We start from the raw sequence: 14341 nt of genomic DNA on the forward strand, positions 1-14341 counted from the left end.
ATTCTGCATAGAAGGGAGAACTAAAAAGCAGGAATGCATACTTAAGTATTTATATATTCTGCTTTTGATATATGAAATATCTGGCAAGGCAACATTTTTGCAGGAAAGGATGCGGGTGTGACAATGCCAAAAAGCAGAGCCTTATTTTAGGACACATTAACATGAGTGTTGCCTGTATGGGCCCAGGTATAAACATTCCCTCTGCATGTAATCTCAGAGAATAAAAATATTTTAAATCTTAAAAATAATGAAATATATATTTCTTCTAAGAAAAAATACAGAGAACTTGGTGAAGTACTGGAAAATTTTGAAAGAGATGCTAAGATCCAAAATATATGACTCATGAGGAAAGCCTGAAAGAATTGAGTGTTGTTGACCTGAAATGGGAAAATAAGAGGTGGGGAAGTGACAGTCTTCAAACAGAGGAAAGGTTATTGCACAAAGGACACCATTCTGTTGTTTTCTGCCCTTCTTAGGCCTAAATTTCCATGATTTTGAAAACCCACAGTACTGGTTTTTTGCAAATGAGGTTATAGATGAGGACAAACAATAATCAGTTTCTCTTAGTCTGCCATGGGAAATGCCTGCTCCTTCCAAAGGCATTTGTTACAACATGGGGAAACCCAAATGCAGGGGCACTGTGGCTGAGCCAGCTGTGGCTGGTTGGGGCTGGGGTCCGGAGCTGGACCCTGTGCCAAGGATGGCACACACCTGCATGGGGGCCTTGGTAGCCAAAGCTAGAATGAAGGTCTCCTGGAGAAGTTTTTGCTTCAGATGACTTTAAAGCTCTTTATGCAGTATCCTCATGCTTTTTGTGGGTACAGGTATCATTATTTCATTATGCTTTCATGTGAAGTGTGAAAACTATCTTTACCAATCCTCTTAAATTAGTTAAATATAATATTCAAGGAGACAGGAGATAGCGAAATGTTAATTGAAACTGGAGAGGTGTTTATAGGGTGATAGAGTGTGGCCAGCTGTGACTGAAATTAATGTTCAGGGTCCTTGATAGTGATTCATATTCTAGAGTTTATTAAATATTTTCAACAGCAGTCAAAGCCACGTGGTGTAGTCTACTACACTTGTGAGAACCCTCGGTGCAGGTCCATGGTACTGTCAGGGAGCAGGTCACGCAGGATTGTTTTTAACTGGACTCGTTCCCCACGGGCTGCTCTGAGGATGCCTGTGAGTGGCTCCAGGCCTGTCACACCCTGTGTGCCTCCTTGGGCCAGACCATGTCTGCCACATCCCCTCCCCTCCATGTGTGGGCTCTCCATGAGCTCTCCATGCACAACTGGAGGCAGAGCTCTTTCCCAGATAAAGGGTCAGTGCTGCTGGGCATGCTGCACTGGACAGAGGCTGCTCCACAGCCGCAGCGGGGCCCCGCTGCCATGGCTGGGCATCCCTGAGCTTGCTCAGGAGCTGCTGAGCTGAGCAAGGCAAGTCACAGGAATGGGACCTGTGACTCATTATCAGCTGCTCATCAGTAAAGACAACCCAAGCCTTCACCTCTGCTTTCCCATGCAGTTACAGAACAAGGAGCTCTGTCCCTGGCTGCAGGGCTCATCATTGCCTGGGGACATGTGAGTCTTCATGGGGAGCAGTGTCCTTCCTGGACCCTGGGAGGCAAGCTGGGGAGGTGTGTGTGTGGGCAGGCAGTGCCTTCACCTAGGAAGATGTCCAGCTCTTGTAGGTAATTGGTGACTGTAGCTGAAGTATTTCTTTTACCTTGCACTCACTCAGCTCTGTTGCGCTGCTGCTTTCGTCCATCTGAGCCATCCCTCCTGTTACCAGCAAGCCCTGTTAGCTCGGAGCCGTTGTCACCAGTTCACTGCTGCAGCCATTTGCAGTCATGTGAACTCCCCGGGAAGGGAGAGAAAACGCAACTTAGCAGGGATAAGTGATGGTGACATGTTACAGGTGACAGGCTCAGCACTTTTGCAAACCTTCTGCTTGCCAAAGGCAGCAGAAAACATTTGAAACTATTGAATACTGCAGCCAATAAGAAGATGCAGTAATTTATTGATGTTTCTAGCTTGCCTTTATTCCTTTCATCTATCTTTGTGCCTGCCCTGGAAGGCTGAAATAATGAATGTTGCTGTTTTTTTAATGAAGTTAGGTAAGCTGTTCACCTTTGGCTGGAAGGGCCTGAGCTCTTGTCATAGGGTCCTGACAGTAGCAGAGGTCATGAAGGAGCCATCCTTTGCTCTTCCTGGATGTGTCCCTCCTGTGGGAGGGAGTGGCGCTGGACACGAGTAGTCTGACCAGCCTTGCAGTGCTCTTGCTGCAGGATGTTCATTGCTGTGGGGCTCTCCGTTTCTGTTATGCATGCAGCAGAAATCCCTGCCTGTGCTAGAAAACCCAGCAGCTCCCAGATGCCCACCATCTACAGGGATTCGACTTTTCTGCTCTGAAATACCAAAGATGTTCAGGCTCTGCATGTATTTTCTTCTTTATGACAAGGCTTTGGGCTCAGATGTCATTGTCTGTGCAGTTAGGGCTGTGCAGTCTTGTGCTTCCAGCATATGCCATTTCCCACAGCTCCTGAACCCGACAAAATGATTCTGCATAATCCCATTGGCAGCTCGTTAAGCCATCAGCACATCCCATCACTATGGAGAGAGCCAGGTCCTCTGGAGGAGAGAGTGCTAAAGGAGAAACCAGTCTCCATAGAGCACCATCCCTGATGATGCTGAGTGGACTCCTGCCTGATCAATTCCCACTGTGAACTCGTCCCTGGCAGGAGCTGCCAGGCCATGGAAACTTGCTGCTATTTGTGCTGCTTTTCCTCCTTTGTAACAGATGCTGCTGTGCCACTTGCCATGTGAGGCCCATCTGGTCTCTGTTAATACTGTCGTGCTTGTTTCCAAGGCTGTGGACTGTCCTGCTTGGGCTATGCCTGGTTCATTTTCTTAAAAACATCAAAACGAATTATCCTTGTCTTGCCAGTAAATCAGGAGGTCCTCTGTGGAAAGAGGGGGGCATGAGCTTGTTGTGTCAGGGATTCCCATCCTTCCAAATTTCCAGGTACAGGTTGAGTATCTGCCTCCCTGGGTAATCTCCACAACCCTGGATCTTTGACTGGCAAAGCTTTTTCTTTCATGAAGCATTTACATTATCTGAATTTGAATTATTTTGTTACAAATATTGCAACAGTAAGCACAGACAAAAGGAGTCATCAGCGATCCTCAAATTCCAAGGCACTTGTCACTCACTATAATATTTGAAGATTAGTTAACAATAGTCCTCAGAAATCAGTAACTATTTTCAGTGTTCCTTGTGAACTTGCAAGTACTAATGCCAACTGCTGCCTGGCCCCAAGAGTGCCAGGAACAACAGGAATGTCTCCACTGCTGTCCCAGACCGAGTGAAGGGGGAGTCTCCTCTGAGTTTATTGTGAAGGCAACTGTCTGCAGACAAGGCAGACTACTGAAAATGTAACTTTTCAAATGTGTGAAAATGAGGTCTACTGATTATTTCATTGCAGAGAATGGGAGACATTTAAAATACTTTTAGGAGAAGTCTTAGTCTGGATCTGAGTGCTGCCTCATGGATCGAGGTCAGCTGGTGTAAGCTGTGCAAATGTTCCAAGCCTCTTGAGCTTAGGAAGGAATTTAGAAGACTTTGAAGTGCTCTTGATCTTCAGAAGGACATCTGCAGCTAATGGTCTGTGCGAGCTCACCAAGAGCTGCAAAGTTATACCAAAGCTGTCTTGAGCCTGCTCAGTCCCACTAGGCTTCAGGACCCTTTAATACAAGTTCAGAGACTAGCAAGTTGTAAAAAATGCACTCTTGTGCCAACAGCCGATAATCTAGTGCTGGTTAAGTCAGGTGTAAAATGTCATACTGGGGCTTTAACTATGGTGTTTGACTGCCTGCTGAAGTATGGCACACAGTATTACAAGGATTTCAATAAAAAGGTGAGTGGGCAGAAACTCCAAGCTCTTTGCTGTACAACTCAAGGTTTATTTTGTAATTGTATCTAAATAGAAAAATGTCTGCCTATTAGATATGCAAAGTAGCAGAATAGTAGGCGAAATTGTTTTAATTCCAAACCTAATAAGCAGAAAAAAAAGCTTTGCTGTGAATTCAGGATTGATATTGGTTTTTAGGAACAGCTTTTTCATCTGTCTCTCTTCTCTCATTAGCTCATGGTGCCAGGAAGTTCTGTGCTAATGAATGGCTACAAAGTTCTCTGCAAGTCCTTCAGATGAAACACCCACAGGAGCACAGCGGAGGGTGCAGTCACCTCTCAAAGGATGTTGTGTGCTGCCAGCCAGGACCTGAAGGCTTTGCTGTGCTGGATTCAGATCAGGTACAGAGCTATGATCATCTTCTGGGGATGGGGGAAGGTTTGGCCTTCAGTCCTGGAAGTTGTGGGTCTAGCACCCAATGGAGCCACACCAGCATCCTGGTCCCTGTCTCTGGGACGCAGATGCATTTACTTGGCACAAACACTTCACAGCATCAGTACAGGAGGAGAAGCCTCTGATCTGACACAACTCAGCCTCCAAGTCCCTGTCTGCAGTACACATCTGCTGCTGAATCTGGCACTGGAGCTGATCAGTATCCCTTGGCCTCCCTCCATCCACGCAGCCGACAGTGCCCTGCTCCTCAGGCAGGACTCACTTGCAATCCCCTCTCACGCTGAAATCCAGAAGTGAAGCAGAAGGTATGAAAGCCAGGCTGGGGTCTATCTCACTTTGGACCTTTTGCTCTGCCTGGAGGTGGTGGAATCCATGCCCAGCTCTGTCTGAGGCAAGAGCAGATGCCTTTGTGACAGCCTCAGCAGGTGTCCTGAGCAAGCTGGGAGGTGTTCTGTGTGGCAGCCCTATCAAGGCTGTGGCAGTTTTGTTCCTGTCCCCATGGGTTGCTCTGGTGAGATGCCACAGCATGGTGGGACCTGCTGGGTGCCAAGGACAGGGATGTGCTATGACAGACATGTCTCCTCAATTCCCCCAAATTCGAATGTGGTGCTTTATTAACTAAGGAGAGCAATAAAATGCACAGAGTTGTTGTGCTGAGCATCACATGGTCCATGACAGAAAGACAAACTGGACAACTAATAGGTTATATGAATGGCAAGTATAGGTGACAAACTGACAGTGTGACATAGCAGAGTTGCAGCAAACAGATTATGGGTGGCTCCTGACAGACCACATTGTCAGTGTCTCTGACAGCAGGACAATGGCCATTCCCCCCTGCGAAATGGGAATGACAAGGGGTTTTGCTGGTCTGTTCTCCAATCACTCCTGCAAACAGCAAAGCTTCTTGGTGACATTTCTGAAGAGCTGCTTCAGAGCTGTGGCAGGTGCCCCTGTGCTGGGTAGGAGGGGGCTTCTTCTGCACCCCAGGCATGGGCTTGCCACCAGAACAGTGGGCAAACCCAGGCAGCTCCAGCTTTGCCATGGTTCTCTGGGTCCAGGACAGGAGAAGTCAGTTGGGTGTCCTCACAGCAGAGGTCCCATGGCAGTGGCAGAGCCTATAGGTGGATCCTGCCTTGTGCCAGGGAGGCACCATGGCCTGTCTGACTCATCACTGCTCGAGTGCCATGGGAATGTTTTGCAGGGGACAAGAGCCAGGTCCTCCCAGAGCCCAAATGAACCTTTGAACCATCTTTGTTCTCCCACACAGAGCTCTCTGATTTGCTTGGATATCACTCAACACATGTTGTGAGTGAGCACGATCAGAGCCATCAGAATGGAAGTGGAGTGTGCAGCCTGTGTGACCAAGAGTGATCCTGCTCAGCGGGAGAGCTCAGAGAAATCTCTAGACTCTTAATTTTTTTTTGCCAAATGGTCACTGGAGGGTTAATGTAATTTTGATTTTAATTACATTGCTGGAGGGCACACTTACGCAAGGGAAAAGACATAATTACCAAGACATTTTATTAAGATATTATTTAATTTTATTGATGTGTCACTAGCAAAGGCACAGAAATGTTCAAATCGATATATACTTACATCAATGTTTAATCTACTTTCAGCATTTTCGCCTGTTCTATTTATGCAGTTTCTAGTTGATAAATTAAATTCCTAGAAATATGCAGAACATTAATGAATTTTCAGCAAATTTGTGCTTTGTGTATTTGTTTCAGTGGGAAGCCAGAACACAAACAGGCTTTCATCTTCTTTCAGCAAAATTTTATAACCCCTCTGCCTTGCTGCTCACCATTACCAGGTCACATGTGATCTTTTTTTTCCTCGATCACCTTTTCCAGAGCAGGATTCAGACCTCGAAGGTCAGGATGTCCTGCCTGGAAGGCAGACTCAAGTGAGGCAGGTGTCGGAGCAGAGCAGGGTTATGCTGTGCAGTGCAGGTGCTCTGGGCCTCCTCCCAGCAGTGCTTTGCAGTAACAGCTCTGCCTTTTCTGCGGAGCCCCTGGGGCTGCTCACTGCTAATGGCAGAGAGGCACTTACAGGAGTGTGCAACTGCATTTGTCACTCATTCTGGGGGCAAAATCTGCTTGGATCTGACAGAAAAACCCCAGCCAGTGTAGGGAGCTGTTACACAGGATGAGCTCCTGAGCAGCCTGTGGTGTTGTCCCCACAACAAGAGTGACAGCAGCATGAAGCCAGGCAGCATTTACAGCTGGGAGAACAGTAAATGTAACCTGAATGGTCAGAGATACATCGTCAGAGAGAAATTGATGTCTTCATCCCCATGAGGTTTCTGATCTTTTTCTCTAGCTTTTATTTTTTTATTTTTTTTTTCTGTTTGGGAAGTCTGGCTTGCCTTCTCCAGGCCTAAGAAGCAAGTTATGGATGGCCAGCCCAAAGATGGGTCTCGCCATATGCTGCTTTTGCCTTTCCTGTCCTTGCATGGGCAATTGCTTTTTCATCTTTCCACTTTTCAGGCTCCTGGTTTTCCTGGGGCTGCACTGCTCCTGTACCTTACACATTGCACCCTTTGCACATCTCCACTCACTGCCATTTGCATCCAGCTGCCTGTGGTAGAGAAATCTGTGATGGAATCTCTGATCCAGATGGCTGCTGAACTACCCTGACTTCAGACAATTTGTCACCAGTGGAAGGATTGATGTTGGGAAGCACTTTCTGAGATGCCTTTTATCTTCCCACATTCACGGTGCTGCAGCACAGTCCCTCAGATGTCTTCATCTATCAGCTGTCCCCAGTTCATATATTTTCCCCTGGTTCAGCTCCTTCCGAGTCATGCAGGTGCCGCTTTCAGTGACTGGTTTTACCTTCCCCCTGTACAGGTAGGTGGGTGTGTGCTCCTGGGCTGATTTTCATTAACGCCTTCCAGATGCTGCCTCGACTGGTCAGTTTTGCAGGAATTCTGGCATGGCCTGTCCTTGCTTCCCCGCAGAATTGAGCCATCTTTTTTCCCAGGCAGTAGCTGCTATCTGCACCAGAAGGTTAATTTGTTCCTTTTCCCTATAACTGCATTTATCACATGGAAGTGGTTGTTGTGGAAAATATTGATCAAACACTGGCTTTTCCCTAGCTGGACTGAAACAGAGCATTTCAACTACTCAATTGCTCAGGATTTCATGTTGTGTGCAGCAGCTCAGGAGAGTGTTTGCATGGGTGTGCATGCACACTTATGTTTTGTGGTGGGGCAGTGCACAGTGGCTGCTGCTGTCTCTCTTCACCCTCCAGCACTTTCGGCAGTGGCTTTTCTGGAGCTGGATGTGTGTGGCTGACACAACCTTGCACAGTGCAGGTTTCCTGCTGCATTCAGCCCCAGCTGAAGGCCAGTGACAGCAGTGGTGGGGCCCCATGCATGGCCAGGAGGAGGGAGGGATGGATGGATGGATGGATGGATGGATGGATGGATGGATGGATGGATGGATGGATGGATGGATGGATGGATGGATGGATGGATGTGTGTGGAGAGGAAGTGCTGTCCCTGTCTGGGTGCAGAGAGCTGGAGGTCTGTGACTTGCTACTCCATGCCCACAGAGAGTATGTTTGGAATGTGATCTGGTCAGTGGGAACGCTCTGCTTTAGTCTGCTTGAGAGCTAAACTCAGCCCTTGGCACCTGCCTGGTGCCTGTGGCAGCCCTGGGCTGTTTTGGAGACTCTCCCAGCTCCCTCACACTGCCCCAGCACCATCACAAACTCCTGCCATGGTCTGAGCTCCAATGCTTGTCTGTCTGTTAAAAAACAATACAATAGCAACAACTCCTGGCAGCAGCTGCACAATCCTGGCTTGTTTTGACAGCACCTTATTTCAGCCCTGTGCTCTGGAAGCCTTGTGGGGATGTTTCCTGCAGCAGCTCATGGTGGTGGAGCCGTGGCACAGGAGAATGTACGAGCTGCCCTGTGAATGATCACGACAGGTTTAGAGCAAAGACCTGCCCCTGGTCTCCACTGGGTGCTTATTTAGGGGAAATCAGGGCTGGGGACCACGGCCCTTTGGCATCTTCAGCAGTGAGCCAGTGGTCCCAGCCTCATGCTGCTGTGCACGTCTGTGGGTGGGCTGTATCCAGGTGGGGATGGCGCTGGGCTCCCTGTCCTCATCCTGTCACAAGGATTCAAGGGCAATCAGGTAAGGGCTGGGGCAGAAGTAACAAGGGGCATCCAAGAGCAGCAAGCTTGTCTCCTGGGCTCTCCATCTGTGTCCTGGTGTGCAGAGCAGCTGAGCAGACACCAAGAGAGTCACGAGCAGGAAGGCTGAGCCCAGTGTGGAGCTCTGACCTGGCATAGTGGGGACAGGCAAGGAAGCACCCTGGCTCTGAGAGTCGCAGGTGCAGGGAGCCCATGTGCTGAACGGTGGGTGCTGCTGGGGCCAAAGTGGAGCTCAAGGAAAGCGACTGCCGAGAGCTGCACGCTGTTCACCTCTGCCTGGGGCAGGGTCAGCCCGTTCGGCTGCATCTGCCCCTTAAAAACGAGCAGAGGAGCCACCAGAGGAGTTCTTCATCTGCTAGAAAGAGAAAGCCGCTTGGCCTGAGGTGCCGCCGGTCAGCGGCAGCGCAGAGTGAGCGCTGCGTCCATGAGCTGCAGCCCGGGGCGGGGATGCCGTGAGCGCTGAGCTCGGGGCTCTCCATAACCAGCCGGGAGCTGATGCCGGCACCCCAGGCAAATCGAGCCTGCTCTTTTCTGCAAAATCTGGCACGCTGTCCAGTACAGATTCACTAGAAGAGCTGTAGTCTGCCAGTATATGAAAATTTAATTAGGCAGTAAATGCTTTCTGCTTCCAAGCCCTGAGGCTGAAGAAATCCAGAATGTCTTTGGGTTTCTTAATGGGACAATTGTCCCCTCCAATAGGCTGTGAATGGTGTTAGTGACATTGGGCAAAGCCTGCCTTCTGCGTTACATTTGTGCACTTGCTGGCCCCCGGTGCATCCCTGAGCGCTCCCGGGGCTGAGCCTGACCCCTCTCACGGGTCACTGGGGACGCTGTGACCCCTCTCACGGGTCACAGCAGGACCAGGGCCAGGGGCTTTTATCCAGCTCCTCTGGAGGGTCTGTGAAGGCTCAGAGTCAGGATGAGGGCAGCAAACCCTTCTCCCCATGGTGGCACCCCTCCTCGCTGGCACTGTGCCACCTGCCCTGAGCTCTTGCTGCAAGACCCCTGGATGAATGTTAGAATTAATGCTTGCCATTATTTCACTCTCTGCACTGTGCAGGAGCTCACAGCTTCAGCAGACACAGATTTTCTGTCCTGGCCAGTGTGTACTCTCTCCACACTAAATTACATACAGTCCCTTCCTCAGAAAGCTCAAACTCTAAAACAAATTATAATGCAAAATAGGGTTCCTGTGCTGTGGAGAACCAAGTTCTGCTGGAGTCATGACCTCTGCCAGTGTCACAGCCTGGTTCTGCTCGTCGGGGCTGCAGCTGCCCTGTTCCACAGCTCGGACAGAAAGCTTCACCACTGAGCAACCTCGGAGAGCCCAGCTCTGCTGTTGAGCCTCCTCACCCGGAGAGCTGCCTGTACATTCTGAGTATTGATTCTGAAAATGCAGCTTGTCCTCGTAATTTAAAGAAAGCAAGAAATTTTTAAGCACTGAGAAGGCTCCCAGTTCTTTAAAACCTGTTTGGCTTAAAGTATGAAAAAATGAAGTATTTTTTTACATGTCTTGATGTCCTTTTGGGTGAGGAAAAGGGGGAATTGTTCGACACCTTTCCACAGGAACCCAAATGATGCATATATTGCAGGAAACTCATTAAAACACATTTCCAATATCAAAGGATCATTCCTAATCCCTGGCAACCAGCTACTTCAAACAGCAGCTTCAGCCTCCCAGCTGGTGTGTTCACCTCTGGAACAGCTGCTGCCCACTTCCACATTTGGTTTCCTGCCCCTCCCTAGGGCAGCACATCATCCACATGGTTCACATCTCCATTTGGAATGCAGGAAATACCTCAGGAATGGACACTGAGCAAAAGGTAAATCATGAGCAGCAAGGAAACTGCTGCCATGTGTCACTGGTGCCACAGCACCTCTGTCCAGCTGTCACCCCTCTGCATGGGACACTCCTGCTGCTGCTGCTGTCTGTCTGTCTGCCCACACCACTGGCCCAAGACCAGGATGGGAGCCAACTCATGCCAGACTGGCAGCTGAAGAATTGGCACTATTTTTTTCTTTTTATTGTAATGCAGAAAATAATTTCACCTTGGGATCTGTGGCAGCTCAGGAAGTTCCACAGCAAGCAGACCTTGGAGGCAAATACGACTCTTCACCCTGGCACAGGCAGGAGTGGTGTGAAGCAGCTGCACTCACTGGACAATGGCATCTGCCCAGAAACCTTCACCCTTCCTCAAATCTGGTGCCCATGAGGAGCATTGGGAAAAGCCTGTGGCTGATCTCCTTGGCTCTGACTAGTCCCAGGCTCTTGAGGCCATGCAAGTTGCTGCTGGGATCTCACTCCTCCCACCTGTTCCCAAAACTTCATGAGCCTCTCTAAGCTTTTACTCTCAATGTTTTAGACACTTGTCACTTTATAGAATGTCTTCATTATTTTAAAATAAGGGGTTTGAGAGAAGCTGTTGTTATTTATAGATATCTGTCTGCTATCAAAGCACTTATCACTGTCACACCCCAGAGCCTCCAGTAAATGCCCGCTGATGGCCACTATGGAGATGCAGCTGGACAAGGTGGGTTGTCACCTGCAGCCCCCACAAGGGTGGGTGTGTGTCACCCTTGGCTTGGAGCTGCTCACTGGAACACAGTGACACAGCCAGCAGAGCCTCCAGTAGGGGCAAATTCTCCCAGAGATCCCTGTCCCAGTGGGACTGCTGCTGTGACAGGCCCAGCACACCCAGGCAGAGCACTGAGGCGGGCACAGTGCAGCTGCCGCAGCTGGGGGTGCTGCTGGCTGCTGTCACACTGGGGACCCGTGTGCCTGGGTCCTCACCTGTGCCCAGAGCTGGCCCAGCCACCAGCAGGAGGCCAGAGCCACGGAAGCTGAGCTGGAGCCGGGCTGGAGCCGGGGGGTGCCAGGTGCTGTGCATGGGCAATTGGGAGAATCAATTCTTCTCATGAAACAGCCTGTTAGTCACTCACAGCTCTCTGAAATCCACTGCTGGGAGGGAGGCTCAGAGGGTCCTCACAGCTGCTGGGTCTCTTTGGAGTAGGAGCCTTTGCCTGCATCTCACAAGCACATCTCCCTGGGGAATCCAGCTACCCATCTCAGCCCTGTAAGAAGTGTTAACATACAGGGAGCAATAAACATCCTCTGGCTATTATTTTCCATTTGCGTGGTCAGCTCAAACAGACAGCAGCTCACAGCAGGGTTTGATATGCTTATATTGATTTTCTTTATAGATTAGAGTGATTCAAGCAGTTATAAGGTTAATTTCAGATGATTAACTTCACCATATTGTAATATTTGATTTAGATTGGCTTTCAAACACTTTCCAGCTATTGATTTTCAATATCACACTTCTAGCACTGCAGCCAAATGTCATTTAAATAAAAGGTTGACAGAGTAGAAAATATCCACATCAGTCCTGAAAATTCTGCCACATCCAGCCTGGATCAGCCCTGGCGTCCCAGGGAGAGGAGTGTGCTGCAGGGTAACACACACGTCTCCAAACCAGGCTTTGGCCAAATTAGTGCTGGGCTGACACAGCCCTGGGTGAGGGTGGCTCTGGCCTGGCAGGGTCTCACCAGCCGTGGTTCCCCCTTCGCTGCTGTGGGGCCTGTCCAGCAGGAGCCAGTGCTGCCCAGCACATTGCTGTGTCCCTGTCACACGGCCCATGGGGACTGTGGTGGCACTGCTAGTGGCAGAGTTGCTGCTGTTTTCTTTGTGACATTAAAACTCCCACATAAAAATCAACCATGACATTGTTGGATATCAGGAGAAGTTTGACCTTCCTTGTGGCTTCAGATAATCCCCCCATCCTGGGGAGGTGCAAGAGTTGTAAAATGTATAACAGGTTTTCTTTACATCAGCTGAAAGCAGCTGGGGATTTGGAGACTGTAGGAGAATTACATGTATGTGATTTTATAGGAAGCTTCCCCTTAAAATACACAGAGGGGACATGAAATCTTCAATTTTCAAGGGACCCTCACTTCTCAGAATGTGCCAGCCCAAGGGAAGGTCAGTGCTTATGGTTCTGATAAAGGCACTGGAGATGTGGAATGTGAGCAGGAAGGACTTGTGTCCAGCACCCACTTTGGCAGAGCACATGCAGGGAGCTTTTTGCTTTTTTAATGGCTCGTGTCTCCTTCTCTCTCTCACACTTTTATTTTCAGGGGCTATTTTCTTCCTCTCATTTTGGTGATGTGCTGAATACAGATGAGACTTAGAATACACAGAGCTATTAGACTGACACACGCTCATTTTGTAGGTTTGGAAAAAAAATAAACCCCTGCTCAAGTTAGCTTGGCACAGTTAGAAAATGATGTGAGCACCTGGCTGGCAACAGCCCCCTCGCTGCCCAAACCTCAGGGCCACTTGTGAGTGCCCTGTGCCCGGACGTGTCCCTGCAGGGGTCGTGTCCCCACCAGCCTGGTGGGGGCTGGAGTCCAGGGCTGTGCCCTGTGGCTGCTCCCGCCCCTGGGAACCTTCTGGAACCTGCCTTGTCTGGAGTGCCCAAGGCCCACAGTTTATGTTCAGGCCATTGCTCTCTGTGCCTGCGCCTCCTGAGGTGAAGAGATATTGCTTCCCATAAATTCCAGGGATTCTTTACAGAGTGCCTGGCTGGCCACAGTGGTTCAGACAGAGCTGATAAAATACTTATTTGTCAGATAAATTGTCCGATTAATTTTGTAATTTTAAATTATTTATTTATACGTCATCTGCAATAACTAATGTTTATATTGCTTCATGACCAGCAATGGTTTGCCCTTTCTGATGATAAATCCCCATATACCTGCAGCAGCTGATGCTGATGGCCTAAACTTGGGAACAATAACCCAAGCAAGTAAGGAGTGCTCTGTAATCCCCTTGCAGGCTGCAGAACATGTGTATTATCTTCAGTTCTTTCCCACAATTCTTCCACATACACTTTTTGACAAAAGGAGACTGTACAGACCCCACAAAGGTCAAAGCTATTAAAAATCTTTTCAGTGAGCAGTGCTGCATATCTCCAAACACTCACAGCTCACCAGGGAAAGTCAGAACTTGCATTTTTCACCTCTTGCTCTTTTAGTCCTGTCCAGCACCCACTGAAAGAAACCTGTGTGGAAAATCACCTCCTGAAGCCCCTGGATTTGTCAAAGCAGGCAGATGAAGCAGACGTTGGCTTGTCCCTGTTGAACCCAGGGAAATAAATGCATCCGTTCAAGTAATTTATGTGACTGGAAAAATACAAGACGTGAGATTCAAGACATTTTAAAATACAAAGGAACATTTGTTCAATAGTTTTTCAGGTATCTGTTGAATCTCTATTGCTTAAGAAAAACATGTGGCTTAAATAGACCTTGCAGTCTCTGCTCCAAGACCACATGTCTTGGCAGGATTTTGTTGCTCACTGTCTTTACCTGCTTTCACCTCATTGTGAGATGCCTCAGAAGCTCCCTCCAGGAACTTTTGGGCTTGAATGATGTGCATAGTTGTGTCATCTGTGTTTGAGCTGAGGTGTCTGCCTGCCATCCCACTTGTATATTAAATGAAAGCAGCTCCTATACAGCCCAGGACAGCTCCCTGCTAATCACTTTTGTCCTGCAGACATCCATGATTTAAATCTGCTCCCTGTTCCTGCTCCTCGGCCCCAGCTGGGAGAGGCTGTAGGTCCTGCACAATTTGCTGTGTATGGCCAATGAATGATGTCACCCTCATGCTGGTGAGGTTTCTGAGAGATGATGTGAAGATGACATTGCCTGCAGCCTCTCAGTCTGCACCAATTAAACAGAGAAATTAAAAAATGTCCAAGTCAATTAAAAAGAGGAATTAAACAATGTGATAAACAGGAGACAATGGAGACA

General features: G+C 48.8%; 1 long non-coding RNA gene across 5 annotated transcripts in view; it reads left to right on the plus strand.

Moving 5' to 3' along the window:
- Positions 1–14341, plus strand: part of LOC118692518 (uncharacterized) — a 134104-nt gene that overhangs the window by 79625 nt on the left and 40138 nt on the right. For all 5 annotated transcript variants that reach the window (XR_008508653.1, XR_004981163.1, XR_004981165.1 and 2 more), the window contains one exon: positions 4148–4314. This is a non-coding gene — a long non-coding RNA (uncharacterized LOC118692518). The remainder of the gene's footprint in view (positions 1–4147; positions 4315–14341) is intronic.

The sequence above is a fragment of the Molothrus ater genome, chromosome 16 (assembly GCF_012460135.2).
Source record: "Molothrus ater isolate BHLD 08-10-18 breed brown headed cowbird chromosome 16, BPBGC_Mater_1.1, whole genome shotgun sequence".
Classification (NCBI taxonomy): Eukaryota; Metazoa; Chordata; class Aves; order Passeriformes; family Icteridae; genus Molothrus; species Molothrus ater.